The sequence below is a fragment of the Ochotona curzoniae genome, unplaced genomic scaffold (genome assembly GCF_017591425.1).
Source record: "Ochotona curzoniae isolate NIBS_2020 unplaced genomic scaffold, NIBS_Ocur_1.0 contig_1302, whole genome shotgun sequence".
In the NCBI taxonomy this organism is placed as follows: Eukaryota; Metazoa; Chordata; class Mammalia; order Lagomorpha; family Ochotonidae; genus Ochotona; species Ochotona curzoniae.
The window spans coordinates 11,797,452-11,813,464 of NW_024465035.1; the positions used below are offsets into that span (position 1 = coordinate 11,797,452).

At 45.1% G+C, this 16,013-nt stretch overlaps 1 protein-coding gene across 1 annotated transcript in view; it reads left to right on the forward strand.

Annotated features, from left to right (window-relative positions):
• The first annotated feature begins 982 nt into the window (after positions 1–982).
• The window catches only part of LRRC3B (leucine rich repeat containing 3B), an 85,691-nt gene continuing 70,660 nt past the window's right edge, over positions 983–16,013 (forward strand). The window contains exon 1 of the mRNA XM_040965335.1: positions 983–1,461. The gene's annotated coding sequence lies outside the window, so the exon portion shown is untranslated. The remainder of the gene's footprint in view (positions 1,462–16,013) is intronic.

The following is a 16,013-nucleotide window of genomic DNA, read 5'->3' on the forward strand; positions in this document are numbered from 1 at the left end:
GAATGTTGCAATAGGAACAGGTTAGAAAATACAGAAAAGTGAAAATCTACTGACATGTAAGATTTGCAAGCAATTGATGCAAGAAGTATTGAGGTGAATGGAAAGGCTAGGTTTACCTGGGAGCAAGCCAAGGGATTAAAAAAAAACATTTTAAAAATATCTTTGCGAAAATCAGTCGTGGTGGTGGTGGGGTTGGTTCATGTACCCCAAGTTGGATTATCATATAAATGTAATAATTAATAAAATAATGAAATAGAAATATTGCTAAAGCCAAGTTTCCCATATTAAAAAAAAAAAATCACACACACACACACACACACACTTTCTAAAGGGGCTTCTAGTCTCCATTTTAGCAGCACATCAGAAGTGATTCCTGAAAAAGGAATAGAAAATCGAATGTTAGCAATAAAAGCAGACTTGTTCATGGTGAGGACAGGGACCAGAACCCCACCTCAAAACTTCCAAGTTCAGCAACCGCAGGGCAGACTTCTTTCTGAAGCAATGGAGTAGGGGAGGAGGAGATTCTTATTCATGCTCCCCGACAGTACTTTGCACCCACTAGGCAATCATTTGATTTTAAGCATTCCCTGGCACTCCACCAAAAGCAATGGAACCACCGCCACGTTTTGCTTCTACCAGCTAGATGCAGCTGGTTTCTCTGTAGTTAGGAAAGCAGGAGAAAAAAAAAAAAATGAGGCGGGGCGGGCGGGGGGGGGGTGGGTTCTAGCATCTGCAAGTAGAGCTGGTGTGAGGAAGGAAGGCAAGAACAGCCGGAGGGGCTCAAACTCCCACCTGGGCTCTTCTCCCCCTGCAGCCACAGCTCCGCCCCTTCTGTTGGTTCCGGACACCTTCTCCAGCTCCTCCAACCCCCAAGCCCGAGGCAAGGCTGCCGGACTAGCGGGTTAACGGTAGGGCTTTGCTGTTCACATTCTTTCCCTGCCGCTCTGCGAGTCCCCAGCCACCTCGCCCATCCTCCCTCAGACCCAGCTGGGGCTTGGAGGCGATTCCCCTCTAGTGACTGAGCCGAACCGTCTGCCTCCTGGGCAAGCGGCTCTTGCCTCCTTCGCTTCTTTGTCTCCTCCTCCTGCTGGGCTCCAGCTCCCAGCGCAGGGTCTGCAGCAGCCACCGCTGCAGCCAGAGCCTAGGCGTGCCCCGCACGGCCGCCTGGGGCCGCACCCTCACTCGGTGGCTGCGCCCGAAGACGCCAGCCGCGCCACGCACCGCCTGCATCCCGCGCCTAGCCACGGCGCATCCACGCCACCGCTGCCGGCGCCGCCGTAATCCAGGAGCCGAGCCCGCTCTGCCAGCTTGGTCTGCGGTGGGCAATCGGGTTTGCAGCCGGTTGGAGGAGGCGGCCGCTGCAGCCTTTAGCAGCTGTCACACCGGTAGACCTACGCACCCAGCGCCTCCTCCCTGCGCTACGAGGATGGAGCAGCAGCCCCGGCCCGGGACTGGCGCAAGGTAAGGTGCAGCCGCCTGTTGCTTTTCGCAGAGCGCGGGTTTGTTCCTTTGTCCTGGTGCCTAGGCCGCGCCTCCCAGAACAATTAGAAAAGAACTATTATCCCATCCTGAGCCGTGTCTATCTAAGCTCCCCTGGGCTCTTTAGCGCAAATCTTTGGGGAGACCCGTTTGGAGAGGGTGAGTAGACCCTCTCTGCTCCAGTGCATCTGACTGCCATGCACTAGTCTGTAAACTTTTGTATCCCCTCCCCTGCTCCCCACCCCATGCGTTGATCCCCGGTGCATTGCAAGTTCCTTGCCTAGTTCTCATGTGCACGCTCCCCCACCCTCCTGGCGGAATGCAATGCATCAGCCCATTTCTCTCTGGTGAGCTTGCCAGTCGACTTTTCACTTCCCGCAGCTCCCGCTGGAGATGTGAAGGTTTGGGACCCATTGGTGCTCATCCTGCCTGTAGGCAGGAGCAGAGGAGAAAATAAGAGAAGTGGGGCACGGGGGAAGGCAGAAACCACCCCCGAGGCTCTGCCCAGTGCAGTGGGAGTGGGTCCACCCCTGTGCACACCACCCCCAACTCGTAAGGAAACCCTTGGTGTGGCTGTGAGCTGTGCGCTGTGAGAACTGCAAGTGCAGATCCGGGTGGGGGAATGAAGTGGTTAGGGGAAAGGAAGGGAGCTAGGGGAGGGTGGAAGAAAAAGCTGAGGGTCCACGCAGCTGTGCCCACAGGTGAGCGGGGGTCGAAAAGGCTTTGTTGACCAGCCCAGAACGGTCATCTGACAAGAAGGAAATGAGAACTGAGTCTGGAAGGCACTGGTCTGGGTGTGTAAATGTAAGTGGAGGAGGGGCTGGGCACCTGGGAAGACTCAGAGACCTGGAATAGAGCTTTGGAATGGCGGGCCAGGGGAACTTGAAAAAGAGAAGCTGCTGGGTGTCTGGGACAGGGCGCTCTCCCTTTCCAGAAGCAAACCGATCTCCCAGCAAGAATCTGAATGCGTTGGTTTCTGTGGTGGTCAGGGATGATCTTCCTGGCTTGAAGTAGATCATAGCCTTTTCTCCCACACAGGCTTGCTTCTACACCCATTCACCTCCGCAGCCTTGGCAGTAGACCCACGCCCACCCTCGGTGCCAGGAGCTTGGAAGTCAAGGATTTCTCGGTAGCCGCAATGTGGGAAGGGGGTAATGCCTTCCACCAGGCAAGTAGGCAGGGGCACCCAACTGGTTGGAGAGCAGGGGCGGAGGCTGTTGCGGGGGGAGCCCAGGGCTCAACACTGCCCTCCCCGCAACTAACACCCTGCCAGGACTTCTTTCTCATCCCATCCCCCCACCCCTACAAATCGCACCTGGGGGAGTGAAGGAGTGGGAGAGCCCTGCTCTTGGGAAAATCCGGAGGGAAGAGCTGGAGCCTGCGCTGGGGAAAGGCAAAGTAAGAGGGTGTGAATGTTAGGCGAGGGCAAATTCAGCTCCCGGTCTAGGGTCTGCCCTTCCTATTCCAGAAGCTTTGGCGGGTGTAAACCGAAAAGGGTCTTTCCTCTTGAGCTGGATCGCAACAACTTTGGCGGGAGGGGACCCTTCCTGCGGCTGCGTAAAGGGGCAACCAACCCTTTCCAGACTCCACCTTCTGCTTTTCCCACGTGTTGGGGACAGGTGGTGGGGCACACACTTGATGCCAAGGCTAGGAAGCCTCTCACTTCGCCCTTCTCTCCCCAAAGAAGCACTTGCCACTTGCTTAGTCTCTTCATAGGCTGAGAATTGCAGATTCTTAGTGGCATTCAGAGGTCGCTTGGGTACAAACGTCTGAGCCTGGGATTCAGGCCACCCACCTTCAGACTTCTAGGGGCATATGAGTCTCTGCGAAAGTCTGATAGATGCCTCCTGCTCTCCTGCATATGCAGAATTGCAGCGTAATCACTTTTCTAGGTCCCATAACTTGGCCAGATTCTGCAGAAAGCCGGAACTCCCCAGGGTTCCTGGGAGGCACCAGAGGTCTGACACTCCTTTTCCAGGGCACTTCTGGAGCAGTGAGCTCCCTGCCGCCCCGCCTCCGAACCCAGGCCCCCTCCGCAGCAAACTCTCAAGCCCCAAGGCACAGAATGGTGCAACTTCCCTGCAGCAAGGCCTCACCCTCCTCTGGCCAGTTCTTATGGCTGATAGAGTGCAGGATTCCTTGCAATTACCATTTCCAGGATACCAGTTCATACTTCAGCACTGAAAATAATTTCCGAGGTCCGGTTTCTTTCTCAGTGCTTCTCACCTTGGGGTTGTGCTCTGACTGCTTCTGTTTGCATGGTGAAACAGGTTTAGACATACTGTTGGGGGTCTTGGAGGAAGCCCCATATTCCTACTCAGGTCATTTTCTCAGGTTGCCTTAGGAAGACATGATAACAAGGACAGGCAAGCTAGCATTTATTGAATATTTCATGTGTTCCTCTTGGTTTCAAGCAGTACAACAATTCTGAAAGGTAAGCGGATGAGATTGTCCAGTTTTATAGACGAAGGAACTAAAGCCATGGAGGAATTAAGTTATTTGTTCATTATTGTCCACCCTTAAGGGATGAGGTCGGTTTCTGTCCTCAGCAGACTGTGTCCCGTACATCCCACGCTCCCAACCCAATTTGGCACTAAGATCCTCCATAAGGAAACATGGATGATGTCCCCGATCCTTTACTCCCAATGTTAAGATCATATGAGATACGTGTGGTTGTTACCTGTCAGCTCCTAGACGAACGGGGACATTGGTGGTGCCTAGTACCTGTCTCCGAGTCGGTTGGGTGGCACCGTGGCAGAATAGAATGCTAGGATAAGAAGTTGTTAGGGAATTGGCTGTTGGCATTGGACTTATGAACTTGTTAGTAGAAATTCCCTTTTTTTTTTTTTAATATAAAGAAGTATAGGGGAATAGATCCAAATGTGAACAGAAATTTGCTCATGGGTAACACTGCAGAAGCAGTGTGAGATAACACCGTACATCCTGCAGACCAGTGCTTGTCTGGGCTTGAATCACAGAGTGGTAGGGCGAAAAGGAATGTCAGCTACCATCCCTTCCAATGCAGACACTGCGAGAAGAAGCCACACTGAGCTCAGTCCCTCACTGTATTTGGAGAGCTGATGTTAGAACCACCCTCTTTTGAACTTTCACCAAATAACATAAATGTATGAATATATAGGTTATTTTCACTGCTCCTATTTTTCAAACATCTTAAAGATTTTTAAAAATTAAAAACAGAAGCTTTTTCTTTTTTATCCCACAAATTCATTTCAAGTAATGTAACCAGAAAAATTCACTATCCCATATGTATCACCAATGTGCCTCTTTAGTAAAAATTGAGGAAAAAAAATTTTTTTAAAGATTTATATTATTTTTATTGGAAAATCAGATATACAGAGAGGAGGAGAGACAGAGAGAAAGATCTTCCGTCCGATGATTCACTCCCCAAGTGAGTGCAACAGCCAGTGTTATGCTGATCCAAAGTCAGGATCCAGGAACTTCTTCCAGGTCTGCCACGCAGGTGCAGGGTCCCAAGAGTTTGGGCCATCCTTGACTGCTTTCCCAGGCTACAAGCAGGGAGCTGGATGGGAAATGTAGCTGCTGGGATTAGAACCGGCACCCATATGGGATCCCAGTGTTTTCAACACAAGGACTTTAGCTGCTAGGCCACACCGCCAGGCCCGAGATAAAATTTTTATAAGCATTCAAATCAACACAAATTAGCCATGCAACCCTTTCAATGATTCTAAATAGATTCCCAATCATTGTAGTGAAGTAGTGTTGAATAGCTCTATCATGCTATATTCCCAATTTGTGAAAATAAGAAAAAAAATCGGTACATCAGAGGGGAAAGTTATTTGAATGCAGCGTTTTGCCTCCCTGGATCTCTGACACTTGGATTAAATCCTATGCTCACATTAATGAAGAACAAAGCAATGCATTCCTAGTGGATGCACTTGGGGTGCAGGAAAGGAGGTGCCCCTTCATCCAAAAGGCGTTGTCCAGCTACTTAAGGGATTCCATAGACGCTAGAATTCTGGTTTGTCGGAATACTGTGTCTTTCCTTGGTACCTTCAGTACCAGACTTCCCCTAGGAGACAAACCAATAGAAAAAAATCCACTGGAATAAACAAGAAGGCCGAGAGAGAAAACCCCACTAAGAATGATACCAAGGAAGAAGTCTTCCTCACTTCCTTTCCTGCCCACCATCCTCCGTCTGCATCAGCTTAGCTGATCTGAGTTGCAGAGTGTAAGGAGTTATTTGAACGTCTCACCCGGGACCCAGCACCATTTCCTTTTCCTCACAGCTCAGGAAATTCATGCCAGTCCAGCCGTCCACCTGATGATCCCACCCCCAATTTCCCAGCCCCTTCCCCAACTCTGCCCGCTTACCAATCACTGTTAGGCAATCACCTGTGACAGTCTCAGGCACCAATCCCCTGGGGCCTGCTCTCCATCCCTCCCAACGCCTGCCCCACACCTTGCAAGCTCACCTGAGTGACAAGAAGCAGCCCAGGTGCGGCTCTGTCTCTCTCTTCTTCTTCTGCCTTTTCCTCTCCTTCCTCCTGGCCTCGCCACAACCCCGTCCTGTTCCTGCCCCGCTGGAATAAACCTCCTAAGATAGCTCATCGCGCCTGGTGTTTTCGGCTCACAGTAAAGATCCGGGCTGTGGGAGTTAGCTGCGCGTAATATTGCAATAATATCATAATAACTAGAACTTTAACTTTTAAAAATAACTAACACAGAGTGTGCAGTTATCTGAGAGAGACTTATTTCTTTTTATCTTTAATTTATTTTTGTGGGAAAGTCAGATAGACAGAAAGGGGGAGAGACAGAGAGGAAGATCTTCTCTGTATCGATTCACTCCCCACGTGGCCTCAAAGGTTGGAGCTGAGCCGATCAGAAGCCGGGAGCCAGGAGCTTCCTCCAGGTCTCCCATGTGGGTGCAGGATTCCAAGTCTTTGGGAAGTCTTTGGGACACCCTTGACTGCTTTCCCAGACCACAAGCAGGGAGCTGGATGGGAAGCAGGGCCACCAGGATGTGAACTGACGCTCATATGGGATCCCAGTGCTTGCAAAGCAAGGTCTTTAGCCTCTAGGGTACAGTGCCGGGCCCAGAAGTATTCCCTTTCTAGGGAATTCTTTAGAAATCAATGTGTGTTTAATGTAAGTAGAAATGTATTGCACAGCCATGCCCCTCTCCAGGGAAAGGCACTGAAAGAATCAGACCATCTAGAAGGGTGACTCACTGAAGGTACTGCACTGGTTAACTGGGTTACAGCAGTACTAAAGAAATGGGAGGTAATACCACAATTAAGTGAGACATAAAGTAAGAGATATTTGCTCCTCAGAAACCACAGAAAGAATATTTGGAACGTAGACCGAATTCCTGGTTTCCAGTTCCTACATTCTCAGGGACAGTAGGCGAGTGAGCTGTGTGTCTTCATCCTATTTACATGGTGTGTGTGCCCACTGCTTGAATTGTTATCACCTCCACGTAGCGTAGTATCAAAGAGCTCGCATGCAAGTTCTGTTGGGACAACTTTTTGGATATTTGTATATCTTAAATCATATACACACGAATGTATTGACATTTAGATGAACAATTACTGCTGAGTCCTTTGTTCTGAACGAAGAACATCAAAGCTCTAAGTCAGAGTACAATGAGTAAATATGGGTGCCACATATAATGTAAATTAAAATGCTCATTTTATATTAGATGTTCAAAAATTAAAAGGACGCAAGATTAAGAGCTTATGAACTTGGCATATTTTTAATTACAAGAGAAGCCAAATGATAATACTGTGGAAAGAGTCTGAAAAGGAGAATGGAAACAAAAAGGAAAAAGACTGGAATAGAACATCAGAAACCTTATTCTAAATAAATATGTAATATCTTGATCCGTGTTTATATTTGTGTCACCCAGAAGGTAAATACACCCAGTATTCATTTGATTGGTAGGTTGTGATTCTAATGATCTTTGATAAATAATTGGGAGTGAAGATGGACGTGCCTGCATGGGATATTCTAGTGTATATCAAAGATGTAGACTTCCATTCTCTTCCTGTACTTGCCACCCTGGTGTGATTCTAAGCTTTTCTCATTCCCCTTCCCTGTTTATTCCAGTGAATATTTTGTTGACTTGTCTCCAAAAGGAAGATTCCCGGTGCTGAAGGTACCAAGAAAAGACATAGGGGGTCTGAGAGGCCAGAATTCTAAGGGTCTGTGGAATCCCTTAGAGTCTGGGGACTCTTGACACCATGAGTGAAGGTGTTCCAGAATCCTTCTCCATTTTCCACGTCTCCATTGCATCCACATATACGTGTGTATGCATTTGTGAACATTTCATTAAGTCTTAGCGCAGTCATGCATCTCAATAAGACATGAAATCATTTCTTATGAGAATGAAATCTGAAATCTCAAACCATGATTACTGTGGGAAACACCATTTCTGCAGGAGTAGTAAGTTAATATTAGAGTTGATGCTATTCCTTTAAAATAAACCTACAATTCAACGCTGAAAACGGACAACCTCTCATACAAACAGGCTTCCTTCTGGAAGCGGATCAATGGAGAGATTAGTAAAGGTTATGCGATGTATAGTTTCATTTTATCCTAAGCTCTGTAAGCTACATTTTATGTTAATGTTTATCCAGTGTAAATGTCACTACAATTTAAGTTTTTGTAGAAACTGTTTTGGGTGACTTTTACTTGAAGGAAAATAGAAACAAATACAAAAATCTATAAGCTCTTCTCAATTATGGAATAATACTTTTGAGACACTATGTGTGTTTCATATATTATGTAGTTTCTTTTGTTTTTCTTTTTCTTTTATTTTTCTCTTTTCTACTTCCTTTTTCTTATCAGAAAAAAGATTGTGTTGAGTATCTTACTGGGATAGATTGATTTTTTTTTTTTAAGGACGAATATGTTTCCTGATGAGGACAGGGTTGAAGAGTGCACCTGTGCATTTGCCCAGAGCTGAGCACAAAGTTCCCGAGTTCTCATTGGCATTCTCCCAGCTTTGTAAGCTCCTCTCTGATTCAGGGTAAAAATGCTTATAGAGCCCTGCTGATAGAGGACTCCCTCTGTTAGCAGTGACTAAGCAAGATGCTTTTCTTAGGATGCACCAGGATTGATTCTCTGAGACAAATCCCAGCCCAGCCTGCTGATCCTCGTTTCATATCCGGCCTTCAGGGATTATCAAGCTGGATGCCTTCCACCATTTCCACATACTGTCTTTCTGTTTTGGTGTTCAAAATGCTGTCTTCCCCTTATGGAGTGTTACACAGTCATTTAATGGAGATGACTGTTTTCAATTGTCTTAGCTGCAAATAAAATGAATAGTATTCTCAAGTTGAAGGTAGAGATGGAAGCTGCCCAAAGCGTCTGCCACACCTTTATGCAGGAGGGATGGTTAGCCAGGTAAGGGGCAACAGACAGGGAAGGTGAGTAAGGCATAAAAGGTAGTAAAAGAGTCATGGGCAGAAGTGAAATAAGCCACCTATTGAGGGTAAACCCAACAGGTTAAGCAAGGAGATTTTTGTTAGAGGAGGACGCTAAGACTCAAGGACACGTAGGAAAGATCTAAGGGTAAGAAAAGACAGAGAATGGGAGTATAAAGACTGCAGAGGAAGAGATATGCAAGAAAAATGAATGAACCAAAGTAATTCTGATTTTCTATACCAACTCAAAAGCAAGTCAGTAGTTCAGGCAAAGGACAAGGTCTTTCCGATACCCAAGAGAACCTTTCTTTCATGGCTTCTCATTCATTCTAAGATCTCGCTCTGATTTTCTCCATGGTGCCCTTTGAAAGTCTGATAACATTAAGGGACCTTAGAATGATATGGTTAAATGCATAAAATTTGACACATCAAGTTATAAAATGAGCTTGTTTTATTTAACTAGCTACTTATTTTAAAAGTTGTGAATGTTTCCAACATAAACATGGGTATAGCAAAATCCAGTCCTGGGATGTTTCTTACCCAAACTAGGCTGTTACGGATGTATGTGCTCATGATATAAACACACGTATAACACGATCTATTTCTGGAGCTAATGGTTACCATCATTTCTAAGTAGGATGAATATAAAAACTACTGTGAGATGACTATAGCAATTGAGTTATGATATGAAAATAGTTGATTTATATTGTGACAAAATCCATAGGACTTTTAATACTTACAACCCACATTCATAATGGAAAAAAATGCATATTGCTTTTTAAGGCTAATGAATGAAGTGATTTCTACCTTTTGTTTTTTGCTCATTCAAATGTGTTGGTCTCCTCAATTTTGTTGGTTGATGCCTTGGAGATCTGTTTTCCCAGTGCTTCTAGGCTAGACTGGCCGTGTATTGTACTATCTGTCATTGGGATTCTTTGATGAATGATAGGGTTCTTAGTTACTCCTCTAAGACAGTAATTATCATACAGATCATCTTACACACTTTGACCTCCTTGGGATCTGCCTACCCCGGACTAATTTTTCATTTCTGGGAACCAAAGAATTTAATTTATTTGCTCAACTTGTGAGAAAGTGGGAAAAACCTTCATCTGAGAGAGGATCTCATCACAGAGACTTGGTACAAGTTTATGAAATGCCCTGGAAAGGACTGAAAACCTGGCTTTTTGAGGAGCAACAATAACCTCACCAATCCTGGCTGGATAAATGCTGGCTGGCATTCTTGGTTCCCAAAGGCCCCTTTGGCTACGTTCCCTCTAGCCTTGGCCAATGTCACCTGAATCAAGGATGAATTATCAAACTATATTGCATTTCAGCCAAAAGTTTCAACTTCCCCTTCAACAAGTTTTTTTTTTTTTTTTTTAATTAAGTAGAGCTGCCACAATAGTTTTCAAAGGTTCACTTCCTTTCCCTGCCCACTTCCTTGTTGCCAGGAAATGGCCTCGATGAGGAAAGTGGATGGAGACCAATGCGTGGGAAAATGTCAGCTTCAGAATTCTCCAACTTAGTGATGGAGAGGAGTCTGTGGTCCGGAATCCAAAACAGCTGGCTCGTGTTTTTGGCTACTGGGGGACAATGACAGAACGTCCTTGTTCCTCGAAAGTAATGTGTTTTGTGTATCCTAATTAATGAAATGGAATCTGATTAATGGAAGAAAAGAATCTAAGAAATTGTTTGGCTTTTCAGGGAGAAAAAGTATATTTGCCAACATTCTAAGTGCTTGTAGGCTATTTGACTTGGAAACAAGCAACCTGGATCAAGTTCTGGCTTTGATACTAACTGGCATAGTGTTTTTTTGGCCAGTTATATCAAATTCTCTGGGCTCTACTCTTACATAAGAACACAACTGGGCAGTAAACAGTTCTAAAACCCCCTTCCAGATCTCTGAGATTTACTTGTCCCAGATTTTATAGCAGATGGACATTCTATAATGCTGAGGGTATATAACATTGGGTGTACTTCGGGGAGCCTAGGAAAAAGAGAAGGGAGTGGGCATTTTGAATGATGGAAATGCCGAATGGTGAAAGAACTGTGTTGGAAAGGGTGAAACAATGGACCACCCTCTCTGCAGCACTAATCGTCCTGCCAGCCAGGTACAGGAAAGGGAAAGACATACTTAAAATGTTGACAATAGACCCATCTTATTTCTAACTCTTTGTGCCCATGTATTCACATAACTCTGCTAAAAACTTTTAAGTTCTGTTAAATACATATAGGAAGATTGTAGACTAAGTATAACTCATTAGACCCTTTATTTGCTGACTGCCACCTGCGTCTTTTTTTATAGCCTTTTCCTTGGCATGTCCGAGGGCCTACAGTGTTAGAGCAGGCTCACATTGACAGTTGTCCACATTTCTTCCCTCCACTTGAGTATTCAGTGCTACCAGTTTGGCAGCTTAAAATCAGCCATTACAGGAGTATTGACACCACAGATGCTATATAGCAGGGCTTTTCCCTGAGAAATGTGGTTGTAAAACATGTTAGCACAAACCCTACCCATTGAATAGATTTGCTGTTTCTAAAGCAGAAAATATACTTTTGTATCTCTCTGCATTTGACATTTCCTATTTCTGAGAGTTCACGGATTTTTTTTTCCCCTTCTGCCTTGTCTCTTCTGTTGCTCACTTCTTTTTCTTTGTTAATCCCCATAGCCATCCACATAGCCATCCATCAGTAGCAGAATAAGTTCTATTTTGCTTCTACTATTTAATAACTGAGTGACTGTGAGATAGTCTCCGACACTGTAATGTGCTTCGCTTTTCTTCATGTGAGATGGATGTAGAAATAGGTAGTTGTGAGGCTTAAAAGCATTAACATGATAAGGTTCTTTTAACAGTATCGGGGATATTTTTAGTTCATTGTCTATTGCTTTAATAGAATGTCTGAGATGGTGTAATTTATAAAGGAAAGTTGTTTATTTGACTCATGATTTTGGAGTCTGTCCCATTACCACAAGGAGGCATTAATCCATCCAGAGAGCTTTGTCTCAATGACTCAAATGCCTCCACACTGCTCCACCTTCCGACACTGCATTGAGAAGCTAAAATTCAAACACATGAGCTTTTGATGAAGCCATTCAAACCACAACGTTCAAGCAATTCAATGCATCCTCTGAAGTCCAGATGGAGTTTGCCATGCCTGCATAGCTTTTGAATTCGTTAAGACCTTTGTGCCCTCTAGAACAGCAGCCGAGCCACAGTGGTATCACCTGAGTCACAAGAATTGCTGGGCTATGGATTGCTGTGCTTGAATGTGGGAAGCAGTACCCAGGCAGCAGTAAACTTGTGCAAGGCAACAAGTTCATGAAGAGGGCGCTACGCCAGTCTTTTGAAATAATAAATCCTTGGGACTGTGATGGGATGGGATGGGTAACCTGAAATGTCTTTGAAGATCCTTTGGGACCGTTCTCCTTTTAGATGAATAGCACCGATTCATTCCTGTTTATGGCAGTCTCTTTGATGCTTAGTTGCCTGCTACAACTTTGCATGTCTTTTCTCATTTATGTGGCCAGGCTGAGGGCATTCTAGATGTTTATGTTCTGTCTCCTTTTTAATTGTATTATCTTTAATTCATCCCCTTACTCTCCAATTCCAGTGAGTTCATTTTGAAGCAACCATGTAACAGACTGAATATTTTGCCTCTCAGATATTTCTTCCAAGAGAAATATTAGTTCATCCTTCTTAAGTTCTACCTCCATAAATCCCTAGAGCATGGAAACATTGCAGCCAATTTCATTGCAGCTGCATGACAAGGAGAGCCTTTACTCCAATTCCCAATAAGATGTTTCTCATTTACACCTGAAATCTTGTCAGAATGACTTTTATTGTCCACATACCTAACAGCATTTTTATCACAGTCCCTAATGTAATCCCTAGGAAATTCCTGACTTTCCTTCATCTTCTTGTTCTCTTTGGAGCCTTCATCATAACCACTCTGACTGCTGTTTATAGTATTCTTAGCTTCCTCTAGCTGGCTCCTCTGAATTTCCACAGCCGTTACCCATTTCCAAGTTCCAAAGACATTTCCATGTTTTCAGATATTATAGCCACACTCTACTTCTTGGTACCAGTTTTGTGTCTTAATCCATTTTCTGTTGCAGCAACAAAATACCAGAGCTATGTACCTCATAAAGAAAATGTTTATTTGACTCACGATTCTGGAAGCTAGGAAATCTATGACCCTGGCATTGACTTCTCAGCTCTTAGTGGAGGCTTTGTACTACTTCAACTCAAGGTTGAACACAGGTCAAGCTCACATATGCAAAGAGAAGAGAAGGCCAAACCCCTGTGATAGCTAATCCAGTCCTGTGAGAAAGCATCAATCCATTGACCCAAGTGCCTTTTGTTTTGCTCCGCCTGTTAAACCCTGCTGCATTGAAGAATTCAGGTTCTAACACATACAATTTTGAGGGACACATTCAAACCTGTTAACAATCCAGATTCTTATATAAAAGCTGTGGATTTTTCAGTGTAGTTAACCGAGTTAAAAAGCAAAATAAAATGAAAAACTAAACCAAACACAACTGTAGGATCCCACAGAAGACCGGAGCTCTAGGTTCTCAATGTTCTTTAGAATGCTAAGATCTGTCAAGTTAAACTACAGAACCACCTGGAGAGTGCATGCTCAGGGAGTAGGAGGGGCCTACAAGGGAAATAGTGGGCACCTCCCTCTTGGGTTACCACCCCCACTGGAAGGCAAGAAACCAGAACAAGGGCTGGGGTGGCTTGACAAAAAGGCACACCACAGCATGTGTGTGGGCTGGATAGTTGGGCTCGTTGGGTTGAATTAGGCTTCAATGTCCATTGACATGTATGAAAGCTGAATGGAATGTGGGACAGACTGGACTAGTTTGCCTCACATACTGGCAAACCAGGTTAGGGGGCAGGCCTGGTGGGGGTTACGGTGGGTCGCTCCAACTAGGCTGCAGCTCCCACTGGTTTATGTGAGGGCTGAGTGTGTGCTAGGCAGAACCAGCATGGACTGCAACACCCATTGGTTCGTGTGGAAGACAGCTCTGGAAAAAGAACTGACCCAGCAACTGCAACCACCAGCTAATTGGGGCGATGGACTGTGCCAGACCCTGTACTTGCTAGTACATACAAGAATCTGGTCTGGGAACACTTCAGACAAAGTCTCTTTGGGATCTCCACAATCGAAACTCTCCACTCAGAACTCTAACCATAAAAAGACAGAGGACAGAACAAGTCAATCAACCACCTCAACCATATGTTGGCAGTGAAAAACTGGGCAAACGGAGACTCTAAGCTGGACTATGTCAATCAGTGGATTCTTCAGTGGCCTCATCGTGCTTGGAGTGGCAAGATTGGCAGCAATTCAGAACTGTTTAACTATGAAAACCACTTGAGCAAAACCCTTGGAGCATGCCCCACATCAGGGACCTGGGGTGGGTGGGAGACTGGGTGGGGCTTGTCCCTTAAAATCCCCCTTTACCTCAGATACATGAAGGAAACTGTGGAAATAATAGTCTTACCCACTTTCCTGTAGCCCTTGAATCTTTTTACCATAATTAACTACATAAAGATTGTCAAAATATAATAAAAAATGGAAAAAGAAATCAGAAAAAAAGAATGCTAAGATCATAGTTGAAATACTTGATTTTGAGTGTGATTCTGGCATCATGTGATGATGAGAGTCCTTTAGGTTCTCTGAACTTATTTTTCTTCTGTCACACATGTATTTATGTTCCTTTCCTCATATCTTGCTATTGGGGGCAAAGACCCAGATAAGTGTGGGAATTATTTCTAAGCTCTAAGAGTCATGGCTGAACCATCTACTCATTACAACCGTGAGCAGAGTTTTCAAGTCTCCCAGAGATTCTCAGATGTCCTCACATGGCTTATTAATTCCAACAGTAGATGGGGGAAGAAAATGTAGGTGTATTTTTCATGTTCATTCTCTGAAAAACAGCTTGACGTTCCATTTTGGAAGTTTGTATGTCGGAGAGCTGGCTAATGCTTATTGATAGATTCAGCATTGGTTCAGGATGCCAGGGGAAAGGTGCATGTCAGCTCCACATAGTGTGCGTTGAGTGTGTTGCCCCCTGGAGATGAGGGCATGAAGTCTTTGAAAGGAACTAGCTACATTACATGCTCGTCAGGATTAGGCCAAACTGCACTTGCATGTGAGTCATTTCCCATCTTTTGTTCTCTTTCCATTTCAAACTGACTTTGTGAAGGTTTTAAAGAAAATTATCAAATCCAAAAGGGTCAGATCATTTCTACTTGAAGGGCTGGGTTTGGTGCATCTCTGCTTTGGCAGTGCTGAGAGAGTTCTATGGCCTGACTGCTTCATCAGGCCTGGTGAAAAGAGTTCTATGATTGCAGCTTTGCAAAAACTTCAGCACTTTGAGTCTTGGTACTGGCTGATTTGTGTTATCTTTATTTGTTGTACTTGCGCTGCCTGATTGAATTCTATCATAAGAAGCTTCAAAGATGTTGGCAGGCCTTGAAGTAAGGACACTTGACTTGCAAAAGCGTATTCAGCATGGATTTGGGCTCCTGTGCAGAGATCTTGCTATGTCTGCCTCAAGAGCTGACTTGAGCCTCAGTCTGTTTCACCCTCTTCCAGGCCCTAAGCCTCCCAAGTCCCTGGGATGCAGGCATCTGGTGCTGCTGCTATGGGTCCTTCTGCTGCTGAAGCCTGGAGCCCTGTTCTCAAAGCTGCAGGAGACAAGGCTCCTCCGAGATGGATTTGAAATGCATTGTTCTGTTGAAATAACGTTGTGAGATAGCACATTGGTCTGAAGAGGGTATCACCATTCCTAGTTCCAGCGCTGATGGTATTTGGAGATGAGGGACTTTGGGAAGTTAAGTAGGTTTAGACAAGGTCATGATAGTGGGGCCCTCGTGACAGGATCACTGCTTTCATAAGAAAAGATAACCGAATTTCTCACCTCCCTCTCTCCACCCACACACACAAGCAAGGCAAAGCCATATGAGGATACAGTGAGAAGGCAGCCACCGATACCTGAAGGAGAAAGCCTATGCTGCAGAACGACCCTGCTGGTATCTTTTCCGGATGTGAGAACTAATGTCTGGTTTTTGTTTTGTTTTGTTGGTTTCAGTTCATTATGTCTATGGTGCCTTGCTA